The sequence below is a fragment of the Bos indicus x Bos taurus genome, chromosome 11 (genome assembly GCF_003369695.1).
Source record: "Bos indicus x Bos taurus breed Angus x Brahman F1 hybrid chromosome 11, Bos_hybrid_MaternalHap_v2.0, whole genome shotgun sequence".
In the NCBI taxonomy this organism is placed as follows: domain Eukaryota; kingdom Metazoa; phylum Chordata; class Mammalia; order Artiodactyla; family Bovidae; genus Bos; species Bos indicus x Bos taurus.
The window spans coordinates 39,912,308-39,931,410 of NC_040086.1; the positions used below are offsets into that span (position 1 = coordinate 39,912,308).

The 19,103-nt window shown below is 36.8% G+C and overlaps 1 non-coding gene across 1 annotated transcript; it reads left to right on the plus strand.

The window, feature by feature from the left end:
* Window positions 1-18,755: 18,755 nt before the first annotated feature.
* Window positions 18,756-18,827, plus strand: TRNAC-GCA. Its single transcript has one exon. It is a non-coding gene; the product is annotated as a tRNA-Cys (tRNA).
* The last annotated feature ends 276 nt before the right edge of the window (window positions 18,828-19,103 follow it).

A 19,103-nucleotide genomic window follows, 5' to 3' on the forward strand; every position in this document is an offset into this window, starting at 1 on the left:
GCATTGGTAGGCAGATTCTTTACCACTAAGCCACCACGGAAGCCCAGTGAAGTTACATTACTTGAAATATTTATTTTTTTGATTACAGATACTACAATTAACATGTGTAAACATATACATTTACCTCTCTGTCAGATTCTGTTGGAAAAATTTCCTTCAATGGAAGTGCTGTTATTAGAAACTAGCAAATGTCTCTAGGCAACTATGAACATCTGATTCATATGTAGCCACAACCTAAACTCAGTCAGATAATTTCTGATTCCACATCTTCCATAAGCAAAGAGTACAGTCATCATCCTCCAAAGCTTCTCTTCCATCTATCCAACTCACCAAAAAGCCCCCTGATGCAATTAAAATGACTCAGGGCCATATATGACAGGAAAAACCAACATAAGAGTGACTTAATACAGTTTATTTCTTATTCTCCCACATAAAAATTATTCCATGCTTAATATGATATTCCTCTTTATGAAGTTTTTGGACTCAGGCTTTTCCAGTTCATTATTTTTCCATCTCTAGGATATGACCCTTGACCTCACAATCCTATATGATTGTTAGAAACCCAGCCATCTGCCTCATGATAGGAAATAGGATGAAGAAGAGAATAAAGAGTGTTAATGGGCATGAACCAATGCTTGGAAGACATCGAAGAAGAGCACACAAAGCATTTCCACTTTTTGGGGCTCCAAAATCATTGCAGATGGTGATTGCAGCCATGAAATTAAAAGACACTTACTCCTTGGAAGGAAAGTTACAACCAACCTAGACAGCATATTGAAAAGCAGAGACATTACTTTGTCTACAAAGGTCCATCTAGTCAAGGCTATGGTTTTTCCAGTAGTCATGTATGGATGTGAGACTTGGACTATAAAGAAAGCTGAGTGCCAAAGAATTGATGCTTTTGAACTGTGGTGTTGGAGAAGACTCTTGCGAGTCCCTTGGACTGCAGTGAGTTCCAATCAGTCCATCCTAAAGCAGATCAGTCCTGGGTGTTCATTGGAAGGACTGATGTTGAAGCTGAAACTCCAATACTTTGGGCACCTGATGCAAAGAGCTGACTCATTTGAAAAGACCCTGATGCTGGGAAAGATTGAGGGCAGGAGGAGAAGGGGATGACAGAAGATGAGATGGCTGGATGGCATCACTGACTCAATGGACATAGGTTTGGATAGACTCCAGCAGTTGGTGATGGACAGGAAGGCCTGGCGTGCTGCGATTCATGGGGTCGCAAAGAGTCGGGCATGACTGAGCAACTGAACTGAACTGAACTAAATCAACTGGAGGAAGGTATACATGGTGAATTGATAAGAGGCTGAGAAATGGACTCTTTATTCAGCTTAGCAAGGGCCTAGCTAAAAACTGGAGGTTGTAGTCCCAAGGAAGAAAAGGAAGAACAGATACTAAGTTAGTCTCTTCAATATGCCCAAATGAAAATGAAATTCAAATGAAAATCCTAAGTATAAAAGCTTCAATCAGAATGAATTAGTCTCTCAATCTAGGGTTTTTTATTAGCTTGGGACTGCTCCAAAGAGTTCCATGTCAGAAGGGAGGAGCCACTGATATGCAGGTATCCAAACCTGATTTTCTGTAATGTCTCAGTTTTTCATAACATCTTCAGAGATGATTTCTTATGCTTCAATAGAGGGGATACTGACTTATTCATGCTACGTCTTTGAACCACCTCTACTTGAAGTAGAAGGATAAAATAAAAAATGATGACAAATTCCTTGCGTCTTTAAACAATGTAACTAATTCTTTCACTGCCTATAGCCAACACATAGCACTGTTTCTGGCTACAAGGGAAGCCCTAAAAAAAACACGTATGATATAAATTATTTGAACAAAAAAATGTGTAAGATACACAAGGGTCTTAGACATTTCCTTAGACAAAAGGAAAAGGAAAGGAGAGTTAAACATGCAGGACCACTTGTATAGCTCAAGAATCCTCTTCCTCTGGTGCCCAAGCAGTAAGTTTTGGGGGGAGGGAGTCCAGCAGCAGAAAAATAGAAATGAGAGAGAAAAATTAGGTTCTAATTAGGAATGCATCAAAAAGAGGTGTTATAGGGACATAGAGAGGAAAGGCATTCAGCACAGTCAAGATAAGGATGAAACAAGTGTGAGATTAAGAGAAATAAATGAAACAAGTAGGGAGTTGAGGAAATCTCAAATGAAAAGTGAGTTTCTATCACGACTTCTAGAGGGACACAAGAAGGGTGAGGAGGGGACTTGCAGGTCAGCCTGCACTTATTTAGTCAGTTATAAGGGAAAACTGCTGTCTCATTAAGGCTAGAAATGATGTTGATCATTTTTTTCTCCCTTTTAGATAACTGCATGGGAGTTATAATTGGTATGAGGAAGCATGGGCAGCACAGTTCAGGCCCTTGCTCAGTGGGAATACCCTAGAGGCATGTGCCAAGTTGGATAATAATGACAGCTGTGGCTATCAAATCATGCAGCCCAGGCTTTCAGAGGAAATGGGGCTGACCCCAGAGACCAGACAGGTTACATCTAGATCTCCAAGGAGAGGAGTGAAGAACTCTCCTCTTGAATTGGTTTTAAAAATGACAAGTTTATTTAACAGATGTGGTGAAGGTGAAAGAATATATATATTTATGTATATTTTTAAAGGTAAAATCATTCTTTTAGAGGATATTAGAAAAATGATTCCTAGAGACTTGATAGAATATTTAATAGAAATTCTACTAGTGTGATACAAAGATACAAATATCTTCTTGGGTCTATACTTCTTAAAAAACAATTTTATTTATTTATTTACTTTTGGCTGTTCTGGGTCTTTGCTGCTGCATGGACTTTTCTCTAGCTGTGCCCAGTGGGGTCTACTCTCTAGCTGCAGAGCACAGGCTCTAGGTCATATGTTCTTCAGTAACTGGGGCTCCCGAGCTCTAGGGCACAGGCTCAGTAGTTGCAGCACATGGGCTTACTTGCTTTGCAGTATGTGGGATCTTCCCAGACCAGGGATCGAATCTGTGTCTCCTACATTGGCAGGCAGATTCTTTTCCACTGTGTCATCAGAGAAGTCCCTGGTTTATTCTTATTGTATAAACCAATAATCCAAATAGGGCTTCCTATTTTTTTTTCTTTACACAATGTCTAAAAATTTTAGTGACAAAAATGGCCAAGTATAGTTTTTAAGCACAAAACATAAAACCTGTTATTTGTGAGATATCTGGTTGCTACAGAAGAGTTTATCAGTAGGTTAATACTAGAAAAATATTTTCATCATAAAGAAGCAATTTGGTGATGACAAAAAACTTCCCTTTGTCTTTATGAGAGCTTATCCAAATTGTATAAGGTGCATATTAGTTTATATGAAGTGTTTTCAGTGTTTTACAAAGTTAATTCCAGACACACAAATATAAAAGGTTCTGTCAGAAACTACCCTGGTTTGTAGCTGCACTTAAGACATTTAGACCTTGATTAGCAATCTTACAGAAGCTGACTTGATCCCAGTGGACTGTCTTGCCAGACCACACTAACAGCTGAAACATCCAGAAAAGAGCCTCCCCAGAAATTTCAACTTTTAAAGGTGATAGTATAATCTATATGTTTTTTATTTATGGAACACCTTTACTCCAAAGATGAAACTCAGCACTGAATTCCTGGGGAGATGTGGCCTGTCTACACTGTAAATGGCTATGTATCACTTTTCCTTTTAAGATCACAGAGACTAGCCACTGGAGGCCCCAGATGCCTAACACTAATACTGCTGGATTTGGAAAAATCTCTAGAATTCAGTAAAATAATATTTCATATGCAGGAATCTGTTAGGGTTCCTGAACACTTGGGGAATAATCAAACTTCAGTTCATGTGACTTTCCATGAACTTAAAATTATAGATGTTTGACCTCTCAATTAACACTTGCTCTCTCAGCAGACATCCTAAATTGGAATGAGACTGTCTCCTTGTCTATATTACAAGAGTATTTTATTGCTTTAAATAAAATGACTGACTTGCTACAATCTAACCTATTTACAAATCTTCACATCGACTCCTGGAACTCTGAAGAGAATTGGCTTTCAACAGATTTGCCTCTATGGGAATAATAAGATTATTGCAGGTAATCTGGTGCAGTACAGTGGCTTTGTAAATACCCATTCTTGATGACAGTAAGAGCTTAATGAATGTCACTGTTCCTCCTCACAAACACTGACTGAAGGCTTACTTTGGGTGGGCAAGCTGTTAGGTTCTATACACTATGCTGGGAGGCACAGGACAGGTTTCCTTTCTGGGAAGGGGGGGCAGGTGTTACAATCTGCTGGGGTAGATGGGAATGTACACAATGGGAAATAACAATGACAAATGCACAGGAAACAGAGGCCACTGAGAACCAATGGTGGAGCTAGGGTCTACAAAGATCAGAGAGAGTCTAGAACTCAAGTCTTAAAGCAAGGTAGGGCTTTGAAGAGAGTTGATAAGAGGTCATTTCAGGATCTGCATAAGTGGAAGAATGGGATGTACCAGACATATTAAAAGAATGGTGAAGAGCTATTCTTGAGATGATCATAGAACATGGTCCTTGGGATCTGAGAATGTTTAAAAAATACAATATACATTCTCTAGGGACTTCAAGTGAAGCAAAAAAGAAGGGATGTTGTCTGTGTTTATCGTTTGGGAAGACAGTGAAGGAGCCACAGTGTGCAGTGCCCACCACAGAACATGAGGCAGGATGCACTGAAGCAGTCATTAAAACTGGCCAGAAGGCAGCTAAACCTCAATGAAGAGGGCAGAAAAATTATGGGAAGAAGGGAGAGAACACCAATTAGACTGACCTTTAAGAAGGTTCCCTACTACAGATATGCAAGTGTGAGTAGGCTGCCTGCTAAGGAAATCATTAGCTCTCTGACCTATGGCAGTTCATGTAGAAAATATTAAGTCACCCACTAAATTCCGAATTGAATTGTGGGCTTAGAATGTTTGATTATAATATTATAGTGATTATAATATTTCCTATCAATGTAACATTAAGTGTCAGAAAAACAGAAATCAAGTATCTGCTTAATTTGATAATATCAGCTTTTATACCAGAAGCTCAAATTATAGCTAAGTTTCATTTTCATTTATTATGAATCTACTTTGGAGCACAAATAATGATGGGTTTTGTGACCTCTAAATAAGGACACTGAGTAAGATAAATTTTGGCAATAAATACTTTAAATGAAGAGTTTGATTTTACTTAGGCAGTCACTGCATCTCATGGAATCAGATTTCATTAACACTCACTAAAGATTAATTAATTCCTAGTATATTCCCAAATAAATTGACAATTTTTTGTTCACTTGTGCCACCATTTTACTCAGAAGCCAGCGCAGAATTTACTGAGGCCAAAGACAATGAAATTATCTGTCTTTGGAGTTAAGGTTGCATTCAAAAGAGGCAGCATACACTTAACTCCCTATGAAAGTGGGATTAGAGTCAAACTTCTAAGAATTTGTTGTTCAGCTCACTGTACTCACTGGAGAGCCAAAAAGTCTGTCACAGAAATGAGTGCAAAATAAAGTGTTCTTGAATCTTATAAGATTGACTTTTTGTCAATACTTGCTCATTACAGAATTAACAGTGAAAAACTTATAAATAATGGTAAAAAAAAATCACATTAATATATTAAAATGAAATATTAATAAATAATAATTTAAAACTTTAAATATTAAACATTTATTTATTTAGTGGTACAAGGTCTTAGTTGTAGCATGTGGGATCTAGCTCCCTGACTAGGGATCAAACCTGGGCTCTCTGTATTGGCAGTACAGTCTTAGCCACTGGACCACCAGAGAAATCCCTAAATCTTTAACCCATTTAAAGATAGATTAAAAATTCTGTAGATCCATTTAAACCTAATTGCTTTTAATAAAGCCAGGTGATATGAAAGACAACTGATTACTAAAATCTGTGAGATTATCAAAACTGCTAACATGGTTAGATTTGACTCACACATTCCTTTCTGAATTGCTGTAGCTATTGCTTGCTATTTATTTTTCCTGAATACTCTCAACCTGTTTGATTTTCCTTTTCTTGTTCACATCAACCCAGAATCAAAACTTTTATTTCTTCCTCTGTAGGTCACTCAAGTACCATCTATTCTTAGTGTCATTCTCAATCCTCACCTCCACCAGCAAATGTTTCAGGATGCTCCACCCTAAAAGCAGCTGCAGCAGAGGCTTCCTGAAAAGCCTATCTGTGATCTTGCCATCTATGGAATTTGTTGACTTCTATTTCTAGAGCAAGGTCAGAACCAGTCTTTCCTATGTCCACTAATTTTGCACTTCATTATCTTTGATATTCCATGCATTACTTTAACCTTTTATTTATTGATTCACCTGAAAATAAATAATGCACTATCTATACATCCAACGATTCAAATAAGATGGGAAATAGTAACTGTCATTTTTTCTATCTTGAATACAAATAATCCGAAATTTTTAAAAGTAAAAACACTTAAGTTAATCACATTTACATCAGTATACTCCAGTACACTTCTCATCAGGGAAGATGAAAACATGGTAGCTTTCTGTCTTTGATTTTATACATGAAAATCAGCATGAATTGTTGTTCTAGAGCAGGGGATGGTAAACTACAAGTCCAAATCCAGTCCACCACCTATTTTTGTAAATAAAGTATTATGGGAACATGCCCACACATACATTTATCCATTGTCTATGGCTGACTTTGTACAACAGCAGCAGAATGAAGTAGCTACAACAGAGACTCAATGGCCTGCAAATCTTATTTATGACCTGGCAACTTATAAAATGTGCCAAGACCATTTCTATGTCAAGGTAGGAACCACTGTAGATATTTTAATCATTAAAAGCTTAGCTTCTGCTGTTTAGATATCATTCACTGATACAAAGAAATAGGGATACATTGAGAACTGGTAGCAATAAGTGAAGAAGTGCTCCAAATATGATGAAGCCATATCAAAAGAGCATAGCAGCCAATCAGAAAGAGCTCCCAATGGTCAAAGCTGGACTAATTTGAAGCACAGAATAAGTCATGATAGTATTGGATTATAACCCATAGAACAAAATTTTTAAAGTCATGAATGAGTCCATGTTGAATAATTAAATAAATGTAGAATAAATGAGGGAAACAGAAAATCACCAGTAGAATACCATAATAACAGTTGCAGGAAAGACCCACCAATGGAAGCCGAAATTCATGATCAAAAATTTAAGGAGAAACAGCAGTGCAACAGGGTTGCAAAGTATTTCCCCTAAGATACTTGTTAATTTCAAATAGAAAAATATTAAGGTAGAGAAACCCAGCAGACACTACCTTAACCAACTGATCAAAGTTAACATCATCAGTAAAAAACATAAGGAGATAATTTAACTCTTTGATAAGATACACTGTGGGAAGCAGCCATCCCCAGGTGGCTCAGCAGTAAAGAATCTGACTGCCAATGCAGGAGACACAAGTTCAATCCCTGGTCGGGGAAGATTCCACCTGCCACAGAGCAACTAAGTCCATGCACCATAACTACTAAGCCTGCTCTCTAGAGACTGGGAGCTGCAAATACTAAGTCCATGTACCAAAACTACCGAAGCCCACACACCTAGAACCTGTGGTCCACGGCAAGAGAAGTCACCACAACAACAAGCCCATGCAGCACAACTGGAGAACAGCCCTCACTCTCCACAACTAAAGAATAGCCCATGCAGCACTGAAGACTGAACACAGCCAGAAAATGAAAAAAATAAATAAATAAAATTATTTAAAAAATCAGACAAACTCAAAATGAGTGACAGTCTACAAAAATAACTAACTAGTACTATTCAAAAATGCCAAGGTCATGAAAGACAAAGATGAACTGTCACTGACTGGCAGGTATTAAAGAGACAACAAAAAATGCAATGTGGTGTCTTATATTGCATCCCAGAATAGAGAAAGGACATAGTGGAAAACTGGTGAAAGATGACACGTCTTTAATAAATTAATAACATTGTTACAATGCTAGTTTCTTAGTTTTTATCACTGTGTTTGAGTTACAGAAATATAAATATTAATGGAAACTGGGTAAAAGTTATGCAGGGACCCACTGTACTATTTTTGCAAATTTTCTATAAGTTTAAAATTACTTCAAACTGAAAAGTGAAAATGTGTTGGGGAAAAAAGCATAATTTTCTGATTAAGGGAATGAATAGAAATACAACGTGCTATTGCTTTTAGTGACAACAGCTCCACATTATAATATTTAGGTTAATACAATCTCTATACTGTCATGGCTGTTGAATTATTTTTAGGTAGGAGGAGTTTCTTTGACTTTCACATAATCACAGAATTTTAACCTAGGAAAGCAGAAGAAATCCTAATTGAGTAGAAGAGGAGAAGGGCGTGACAGGATTACATAAGACTAGAAAGCTCTTGTCCCTGAGGGTCCTCAAAGCCATTTATTCCCTGCACATTCTGATAGAATGAAGAACATGGACCCAGAGATGGTGCAGCTGGACTGTGGAGGCCTTAGGGATGCCTTCCCTCCACTTTCCCTCTTAAAGAGAAATTTTCTCTTTCTTGTACTCTTGAGAAGGATCTGGTGTCTGTGTGTGGCTTATGGAAATCACTGTTACTATTTTAGAGGAATATCTTATGTTGGAATAAGGAATATAGAAAACGAGAGTGGATCATATGCAGAAACACAAATTAGAAAAGGGAAAAAAATTCTACTTTAAAGGATAAATTCTTACATAAATGACACATTTTTTCTAAATTTATATTAAAATTGGAGAGTTTGGAAACAAATCACATTATAATGCATTAATTTCAATCATTTGGCCCAACACTCTGCTAGTCTCTATTGAAAAAAATAAATAAACCACACTATATCTGTCCTCAAATGCTTGTCCTCTTTTGAGGCAACAAATGAATTCTTGAGAATAAGAAAAATTAGGGAAAAAAGGAAGAGTGTATACAAATGGGATAGATATTTAGAAAGATAAAGATACTTGTTAAAGGGAGCATTTAGCATGGATGTTATGAAGATTATGAGAGATAACTTCTTGAAAGAGGATAAAAATATTACCAAAATATTGCCTTTATTGTAAAGATCAACTAAAATAGTACAGGAAAGAAACTAAATCCTATCCAAAATACATTTTAAAATGTTCAGGTTCATTACAAGCCTAAAAGTGAGAAATGCGATTTTAAATTATTGGAACAAAATGTAATAAAATTTCCTACTTCAAACAAGGCACAAAGTGCCCAAAGTTTGTTGTTCAGTCTCTAAGTCGTGTCTGACTCTGTGACCCCATGAACTGCAGCGGGCCAGTTTTCCTTAACACATTTAACTAAATCAAAAAATTTAAATTCTTGATCAAAAGATTCTATAAACACTGCAAGAAGAGAAATCAGATATCAACTTGGTAGAAGACATCAGCAACTAATTGAGAAAAAAAATAGAAATCAAGAATACGTATTTATTACCTCAATTAAAAAAGGATATATATATAATTCAGGAGGCCCATGAGCTTCAATGAAAACAAATTTACTTCTTTATCATCATTTAGTTCAGTTCAGTCACTCAGTAGTGTCCAACTCTTTGCGACCCCAAAATTGCAGCACACCAGGCCTCCCTGTCCATCACCAACTCCCGGAGTTCACTCAAACTCACGTCCATCGAGTTGGGGATGCTATCCAGCCATCTCATCCTCTGGTGTCCCCTTTTCCTCCTGCCCCCAATCCTCCCAGCATCAGAGTCTTTTTCAGTGAGTCAACTCTTCGCATCAGGTGGCTAAAGTACTGGAGTTTCAGCTTTAGCATCATTCCTTCCAAAGAAATCCCAGGGCTGATCTCCTTCAGAATTGACTGGTTGGATCTTCTTGCAGTCCAAGGGACTCTCAAGAATCTCCAACACTGCAGTTCAAAAGTATCAATTCTTCAGTGCTCAGCTTTCCTCACAGTCCAACTCTCACATCCATACGTAACCACTGGAAAAACCATAACCTTGACTAGACGGACCTTTGTTTGCAAAGTAATGTCTCTGCTTTTCAATACGCTGTCTAAGTTGGTCATAACTTTCCTTCCAAGGAGTAAGCGTCTTTTAATTTCATGGCTGCAATCACCATCTGCAGTAATTTTGGAGCCCCAAAAAATAAAGCCTGACACTGTTTCTACTGTTTCCCCATCTATTTCCCATGAAGTGATGGGATCAGATGCCATGAACTTCGTTTTCTGAATGTTGAGCTTTAAGCCAACTTTTTCACTCTCCACTTTCACTTTCATCAAGAGGCTTTTTAGTTCCTCTTCACTTTCTGCCATAAGGGTTGTGTTATCTGCATATCTGAGGTTATTGATATTTCTCCCGGCAATCTTGATTCCAGTTTGTGCTTCTTCCAGCCCAGCACTTCTCATGATGTACTCTGCTCAAAAATTAAATAACCAGGGTGACAATATACAGCCTTGACGTACTCCTTTTCCTATTTGGAACCAGTCTGTTGTTCCATGTCCAGTTCTAACTGTTGCTTCCTGACCTGCATATAAGTTTCTCCAGAGGCAGGTCAGGTGGTCTGGTATTCCCATCTCTTTCAGAATTTTCCACAGTTTATTGTGATGCACACAAGCATTAACCTGTAACTAAAATCTTATCAATTTCTTTTACTACAAATGTAGAGTACAAACCAGAGTGGCATGAGTCATACTTGAGACCATTGAAACTAGAGTTTATAGACTTTTTTTCCCATGGAACATTACAGTTGTTACGGACATCCAGAAATATTGTTTACTCTCATCACTTCTTCCAAATTACAGAAGTGTATATTCACTACTACATCTTATTATTTCATGCATTAATGAAGAAAGATAAGTGTTGCTATATTACAATTAGTTTTTTAAAATATATTGTATAGTTATACCTTAATATAATTGAGTTCCTTTGTAATCCTATGAATTTTATTAAAGAAAATTGCAAATGTTCCCCAAAAAGGAGATCTTTAACTTCACAAGGCTACCAAAAGGGGCCTATGCCACAACAGAGATTAAGAACCAGTAAACTATGCTAACATGAATAGACTGCTGTAAACAATGGTGAGAGAAAACAGCCAGTGTCAAAATGATGTACATATAACATGGTATGATTATACATGGGGGTTTGTGGAAATCACATGAAATAATACCACATATTTTCATGAAATCCTATTCATGCATCAGAATCTATGTAAATAAAAGCAGTTATAATAAATTCGTGACAGGTTTGCCTCCAAGAATGGAAGATGTACATAGGATATAAGACCATGGATTTAAAAAATGACTTCACATTTAGCTGTAAAACTTTCTTTTATTAAAAAAAATGAAAGAACATATGTCATTTTTAACAACTGTAAATTTGGAGTTATGGATACACTGGTGGTTGTGCTTTTGAATTTTTTAAAGATCTCAAAATTTTAATAAACCCTTGGAAATTAATTCAAAGTAAGATATAGTATCCTAAAGCATTTTGAAAAGTTTCTAATATAAACATAAGGTTTATATGAAAAGTTGTAAATATTTCATAACTTTTAGGCATTTCCATTGTTGCTATTAAAGATTTTAAAAAGTATTTGCTGAGAACTATAAAACACCAATAAAGGAAATTAAAGATAATTCAAAGAAATGGAAAAATAGACCATGTTCTTAGACTGGAATAATTAATATTTTTAAAATGACCATACTACCCAAAGCAATCTGCAGAGTTAATGTGTCCCTATCAAATTACTCATGACATTTTTCACAGAACTAGAAAAAATAATCATAAAATTTGTTTGGAACCACAAAAGACCCATAATGGCCAAAGCAATCCTGAGGAAAAAGAACAAAGTTGAAGGCAAAACCCTCCCAGACCTCAGACATTACTGACAAAACAGAAAACAATAGAGCATGATACTGGCACAAAAACAGACATATGGATCAATGGAATGGAACAGAAACTCCATAAATAAATCCACACACCTACAGTCAATTAATTTTTGACAATGGAGAAAGAATATACAATTGAAGACAGTTTTTTCAGCAGGTGGTGTTGAGAAACTTGGACAGACACATATAAATACATGAAGTTAGAATATTCCCTCACACCATACACAAAAATAAACTCAAAATGTCTTAAAGAATTAAATATAAGACATGATACCTTTATGGTATTACTAGAAGAGAACATAGGCAAAACATTCTCTGATGAAAATCATATAGCAATGTTTTCTTAACTCAATCTCTCAAGGCAAAAGAAATAAAAGCAAAAATAAACAAATGGGACCTAATGAAACAAGCATTTGCACAGCAAAGGAAACCACAAACAAAATAAAAACAACCTGTGTAATGGAAGAAAATATTTGCAAACAATGCAACTTAATTTCCAAAATACATAAACAGCTCAATATCAAGAAACAAACAACAGAAACCCAATCAGAAAAAGGGCAGAACACTTAGACATTTCTCAAAGAAGGTATTCATATGGCCAAACAGGCACATGAAAAGATGCTCAAAGTCACTAATTATTAGAGAATTAGTGACTATAACTAGTGCAAAACTATAACAAGGTATCACCTTATACCAGTCAGAATGGCCATCATTAAAAAGTCTACAATAAATGCTGGAGAGGGTATGGAAAAAGGAAACCCTCCTACACTGTTGGTGGGGATCAACTACTATGGAGAACAGTATAGAGGCTCCTTAAAAAAACTAAAAATAGGGTTACTTCATGAGCCAGCAATCCCACTCCTGAGAATGTATCTGGAAAAGACAAAAACTCTAATTTGAAAAGATACGTGTACCTCAGTGTTCACAACAGCACCATTTACAATAGCCAAGACATGGAAGCACCGTAAAAGTCTACTGAGAGAAGAAGACTTTGTCAGTATAAAGAAGATGTAGTGTATTTTAAAAATTGGAATATTACTCAGCCAAAAAAAGAATGAAATAATGCCATTTGTGGCAATTCAGATGGACCTAGAGGTTATCAGATGAAATGAAGTTAAGACAGACAGAGAAAGAAAAATATCAAATGATATCATTTATATGTGGACTCTTACATGATACAAATGAACATTTTTATAAAACGGAAATAGCCTTACAGACATAGAAAACAAACTTACAGTTACCAAAGGGGAAATGGGGGGAATAAATTAGGAGTTTTGGATTAACATATTCATATTATATATATATATATATATATATATATATATATATATAAAATAATAAGCAACAAGGACCTATTGTATGGCACAGGAAATGACATCAATACCTTGTTAATAACCTATAATGGAAAAGAATCTGAAAAAGAATATATGTATATTTATAACTAAATCACTTTGCTATATACTTGAAACTTACATACCATTGTAAATCAACTACAATTAAAAATTTTTTTTTTTAAGTATTTGGAAAGAAAATGTGGAAAACGTTGGTTTTTCAGGTGGGGGATACTGCAGGAATAAGGGACACTAACATGGAACATGTCAAGAGTTAATGAGATGTTGTCAGCAGCCTTGTGCAGCAATCCCCCATGTTGGAAGAGTTTCTTTGAACTATCTGTCTTTCTGGTTCATGATCCAGAATATAGGCTCTGAATTTCTAATTATTTGCTATGTGGGCAAAACCAGTCCTGGGAGATCTGGAAGCCCAGGGCAGACACTGGTGATCTGATGGGTACTTGGGGTTCTTAGTGAGGGTCTGCAGGGTACGGCAGTGCTGGTGCCAACTGCAGAGGAAGCTCGTCAAACAGACTTCCTCACCAAACAGGAGCCGCCATCCTCGAAAAGACTCTGGTTGAGGATAGAATCCTGATGCAGGACGTTGCTAAGCAAGATGAAGTAAGGCAGATAAGGCTTTGCGTAAAGAACATCCGGTTTGATGCAAAATGCAGACACATTCTAGCGTATGTTTGTGAAGTCTGAAAAACAGTCACTTCAGCTTTCTTTCTTTTTTCTAAGTTGTTTTTCAAAGAGGTAGACCAAAGAAGAAGGGTTTGCAATAGGAATAGGGTTTGCAAATAGAAGACAGGAAACACTGTATAATTTACCCTCCTTATGGAGAGTTATAAAATATATTTCAATAATAAAGGCTCTGAGGAGTCCTATTTCCTTCCTCAAATCATCATCTCTCCCAAACCGATTATTAACATCTCATAGAACTTATATTCTAAGATCATTTTGGAAACATTTTTCAATGTTTCAAAAAAATATAAATGATTTCAGTTAGTTTTTTTGTAGGGGAGGGGATAGAAAATCCATAAACATCCAGTTTATACTTGAAGAATGACACTAAAAGATGATTACAAATATATTAGAATCCATAAAGCTGGATGAATTTCCAAGGCAGCAGGTTATCTCAGAGGTCTGATCATTGTCAAAAGTCTACTTATGGTTTATGATCCTGTCAGAAACCCTCCGTTCTCCCATATGTACATGTATGGTACTCTTTCCTTCCCAGTTAATTGTGCTATAAATAATTTCTTCTTATCTGCATATCGATTACAAGGTAATGAATGCCACTTCATATTATGTGAAATACAAATCAAGCCCTAGACCCCATGAGATAATTTTCTTGGCCAAACTCCCAGGCCCTGTACTTGGGATGAACTTCAATTGTGTCTCTAGGGTTAGTGAGTGTTAGGTTTCTAAGTGATGATCTGTTTATTTCATGCCACATTTGCAAGCTGTCTTTTCCTCAAATGTACCATTAAGATTTATATTGAGATTTTTTTAAGGTGTTCAATTCACTTTATTTTTGTAAATGTTCTTTATTCAAATTTATCTCAAAGTACAATTTGTTCATACCAAACCTCTCTAAAGAGCTTTGAGGTTATGCTTTCCCTACAGGGGCTTGCAGGGGGAAAAAATAGCAGTAAAATTCACATTTGACAAAGGCATATTTTCTTCTTCCTAATCTTTAACATGCTTGCTCCAATGAAAATGACGACTTGCTTGCAGATGAACCAAAAGAGATTTCTCATTCATTGACTTTCTTCTTTGTATAAAGTCACATACCTATGTCAACTCTTTTTGGAAATTCCAGTACAGTTTCTTCCTTCCTTAAATAAAACTTCGGGTGTCAATTTCACATTGTAAATTTATTTGATATCTGTGAAAGAGATATTTTCATCTGAAAGATATTAACTTTGAGATTGAGTCAGATTCCATGCTGAGAAAAGGATGGAGGAGATGTAACAACTGTTGAAGAAGTGAAACTCAGTGTGTCAAATATTTTCAAACATAGAAGCAGGGTACAGTGAAGGTGACAGATCAGAAAGAGCATTTCCTCTGACAATTTTGAATAGCTGTGTCTTTATTTCAGTGCTGAAATGCTCTGTATATTTGCTTAATAATCATTTTCCCCAATACCAGTGCCTAAATAATTTCCTCCTGAAGGACTAACAAAAAATTACTTGTAACTTTAAACTCAACATTTTTACCCTGAAATTCAAACCACATGTGACTCAAAGGGATTTCAATTATTTTCTGAGATCTAAGTTTTCCTGTGGTTTACCAGACACTGACATTTTTCCCCCTTAGACACAAAATTATAAATTTAACAAAACAATTCACACCCCAAAACCACCAAGGCCTATACAAATGGAAAACTTTGAAAATAGTAGAGCTAGGGACTGAACATGCTTCCAATCACTGTATAAATCATATTCCTTTGCTGTTCACGAGATGGGTAGCAGTAATGTTGTTAAGTGAGGAGAAAGTCTTAATTGCAGGATCACTCTGCAAGGTCATATTTTAAACCCACCTCTTGAGACAGCCCTTTACATCTGACAGGGGACCCCAATACACCTGAGCCTGAGCCATGAATTATTTCTTTCTGAAATAAGCAAAAGCAAGATGAAATACTGAGAAAAGGAAACCCAAAGGATGCTCAAAACACATATTCACTGTAGGGAAAATACTTTAATATTTTGTTAAACTGAGGATCCACAAACGTGACAGAAACCTTCATATTTTCATGGTTAAGCTCAATTGCATCCTTGTGGGTTTTAATGCTCTCATTAAAACACATCATTGAAAACTTACAACTATTTTCATCTTCTTTTATTCTATGAAACTACAAAGATTTCAGGCTCTAATTGTCTTTTGCTCTCTTGATCTCATCATGCAAATAGAGTTGGTAGAATAAGAAAACATACTTCTATGAAGAGCATAATAAATGTTAAAGACTATATTGACATCATTTCTCTTGCCCAGTGTTGAAAATGGAATTTTCAAAATGCCACTGGATTAATGAGTTTTTCTTATATCTATTTTCTTTTTATTGTGTGTCTTTCATGTTTTAATATTTTAATATAGTTCATTCAGTTACTCAGGGAATAATTATCTAGGTTGTCCTTTTATTCATGGCTTCTCAAAATAATAAATTTGCATTTCAAATATTATACTTTTATTTGTAAAAACCCATAGCTTGCTTGTTAATCAGTATGCTTCTGTGCTAGGAAATTTTCAAATTTTTAAATTATGTATACATAAATTTTATATATTTAGTATACATGTGTATCTTTAAACGTGTATTTGATGTTGAAGGAGAAATTTGGCAATATTGTCAACTTTTTGTTGAATTTTTCTTTAGGCACTGAGATACAAAACAAATCTGGATATATTTCTAATTCATAAGTCCCTAAAATTTCCTAAGATACTTCAAAATTATAGATAATTCAGAAAGCATTATTTCTTTTTCCAGCATATATTCTTCTAAGGTGCATTTTCTAAATAGTACATTGCCTGATCTAAGTCCTTTACTTTCTCTGCTTCCTCTTCACTTAAGGTGCTAACAATCAGTTGCAGATACTAAGACATTGCTGAGAGAAATACCTTACCACTGTCCATCAGACTAGGAAATATTTTCCAGACTTTACCACATGCCTTGAAGTGAAAGTGTTAGTGGCTCAGTTGTGTCCAACTCTTTGAGACTCCATGGACTGTAGCCTGCCAGGCTCCTCTATCTTTGAGATTCTGCAGGCAAGAATACTGGAGTGGGTTGTCACGCCCTTCTCCAGAAGATCTTCCCAGCCCAGGGATCGAACCTGGGTCTGCTGCATTGCATGAGGACTCTTTACTATCTTAGACCACTTGTCTTACAGCAACATAGGGATAGCTCAGAAAAGGAAAGCGTCTTATGACATGAAATTACTCAGTGCTAGTTGTATCACCAGAAAGAGGAGAAGCTAAGATGAAGGCTCTAGCAAACTCCATTGTCTCAGAGTAGCACTTTTGCCTAGCAAGTTGTTTCTCCTTTTCTGACATCCCGGGCTTCCCTGGTGGCTTAGAGGATAAAGCATCTGCCCACAATGCGGGAGACCTGGGTTCAATCCCTGGGTAGGGAAGATCCCCTGGAGAAGGCAATGGCAACCCACTCCAGTACTCTTGCCTGGAAAATCCCATGGACAGAGGAGCCTGATAGGCTATAGTCCATGGGGTCGCAAAGAGTCAGACACGACAGAGCGATTTCATTTCACTTCACTTCACTTCACTTCTTCACTTCACTTCTTCACTTCCTGACATCCCAGTGCTGTTGAAGGAGTTTACACAGTCTAATGTTGTTGTTGTTGTTATATTCTCAGCAAAAGACAGTATCACTGAACTGACTAATTTAAGTTCTTCAACTTGGGCTTTGGAAAAACTACTTAACAACTCTAAACTTTGGCTTTTTTAATCTGAAAAACAGAGAAATGGATATTATTTCTTTTTTACAGCTGTTATAAAAAAATAAATGAGTTAATCCCTGTTAGCACTGTACATGGTTAATACTTATAAGATCCTGTTATTAACCTCCAAACATAATGTTAACTTCTCTGAGCCTTTTGGTCTTCTTATCAGTAAAAGTGTTGTGGTTACATAGTAAGTACTCAGGAAAGGTTTTTCCCCTGCTTGTCCTCTGGAGCAGTGGTGAAACCCAAGACTTTGCTTGAGTAAACAGAAAATATATAAGACTTTGCTATATATCTCAGTTACCTATTTTTAAGAATAAATCTTGCAGTCTGGCTTTTATTTTTAATAACACTGTCTTTAGGAACATTGTAAAATAAGAAAAAGGCCAGATTTCTTTCCAGCTTTGAGTGCCTCCGTCCTCAGTGTGATTGTTGCTCACTCTCGGGGTGTGTCCTCAACATCAGTAACATTCAGCCCTCAGTATTGAGAATCTCCTTATTGAGGAAGCAGATGTTCTTAAAATATGAGGAAAAGAACAGAGGATTCAAAACATGATTTCAGCTCAGTTGAGTTCAGTTCAGTCACTCAGTCGTGTCTGACTTTTTGTGACCCCATGAATCGCAGCAGCCAGGCCTCCCTGTCCATCACCAACTCCCGGAGTTCACTCAAACTCAGGTCCATCGAGTCGGTGATGCCATCCAGCCATCTCATCCTCTGTCGTTAACAAAGGTCAAAATCGTGTTTGAATTAGTTGAGCATCCAACTTGAGCACAGCACTGTGGAAGGACAGGCACTGGGCCAAATGGACAGTATGCTGGAAAAGGACTCCATGGTCCCAGTTCCAGGCAGAGCTCCACCACCACCAACCCTGACCTGGGCAGGTTGCTTCAGCTTCTCTAGAGGCATTTTCCCTGGCCCTTAAGTGGGTACATCAAATTTGCTTTGCAGCATTGTCCTGAGGCTTGTATGTGAACTAGGCAGTAATTTAAGTTGGATGAAATGGTATACTATCATGATAAATTTGCTAGACAGATGGAAGGTACATAGGAAAGCAATAAGGCATTAAAGGCCATGGGAAGAAATGTTGAAGAAAATTAAAGTGCCCCAATGCATCAAATCTGGCTTCCCTAGTGGCTCAGATGGTAAAGCATCTGCCTGCAATGCAGGAGACCCAGGTTCGATTCCTGGGTCGGGAAGATCCCCTGGAGAAGGAAATGGCAATCCACTCCAGCACTCTTGCCTGGAAAATCCCATAGACGAGGAGCCTGATAGGCTATAGTCCATGGGGTCGCAGAGTCGGACACGACTGAGTGACTTCACTTCACTAATGTATCAAATTGTCTTTGTTTTCTAGAGTTTACTTCCCTCTCTCATACCTTCCTGCCTTTGTTCTGAACTGAGGCATAGTCAAGAGGCTTCTCTCCCTGCAGACTCTATATTGCCATGCCACCTGGAATGTGTTTTCAGCTTAA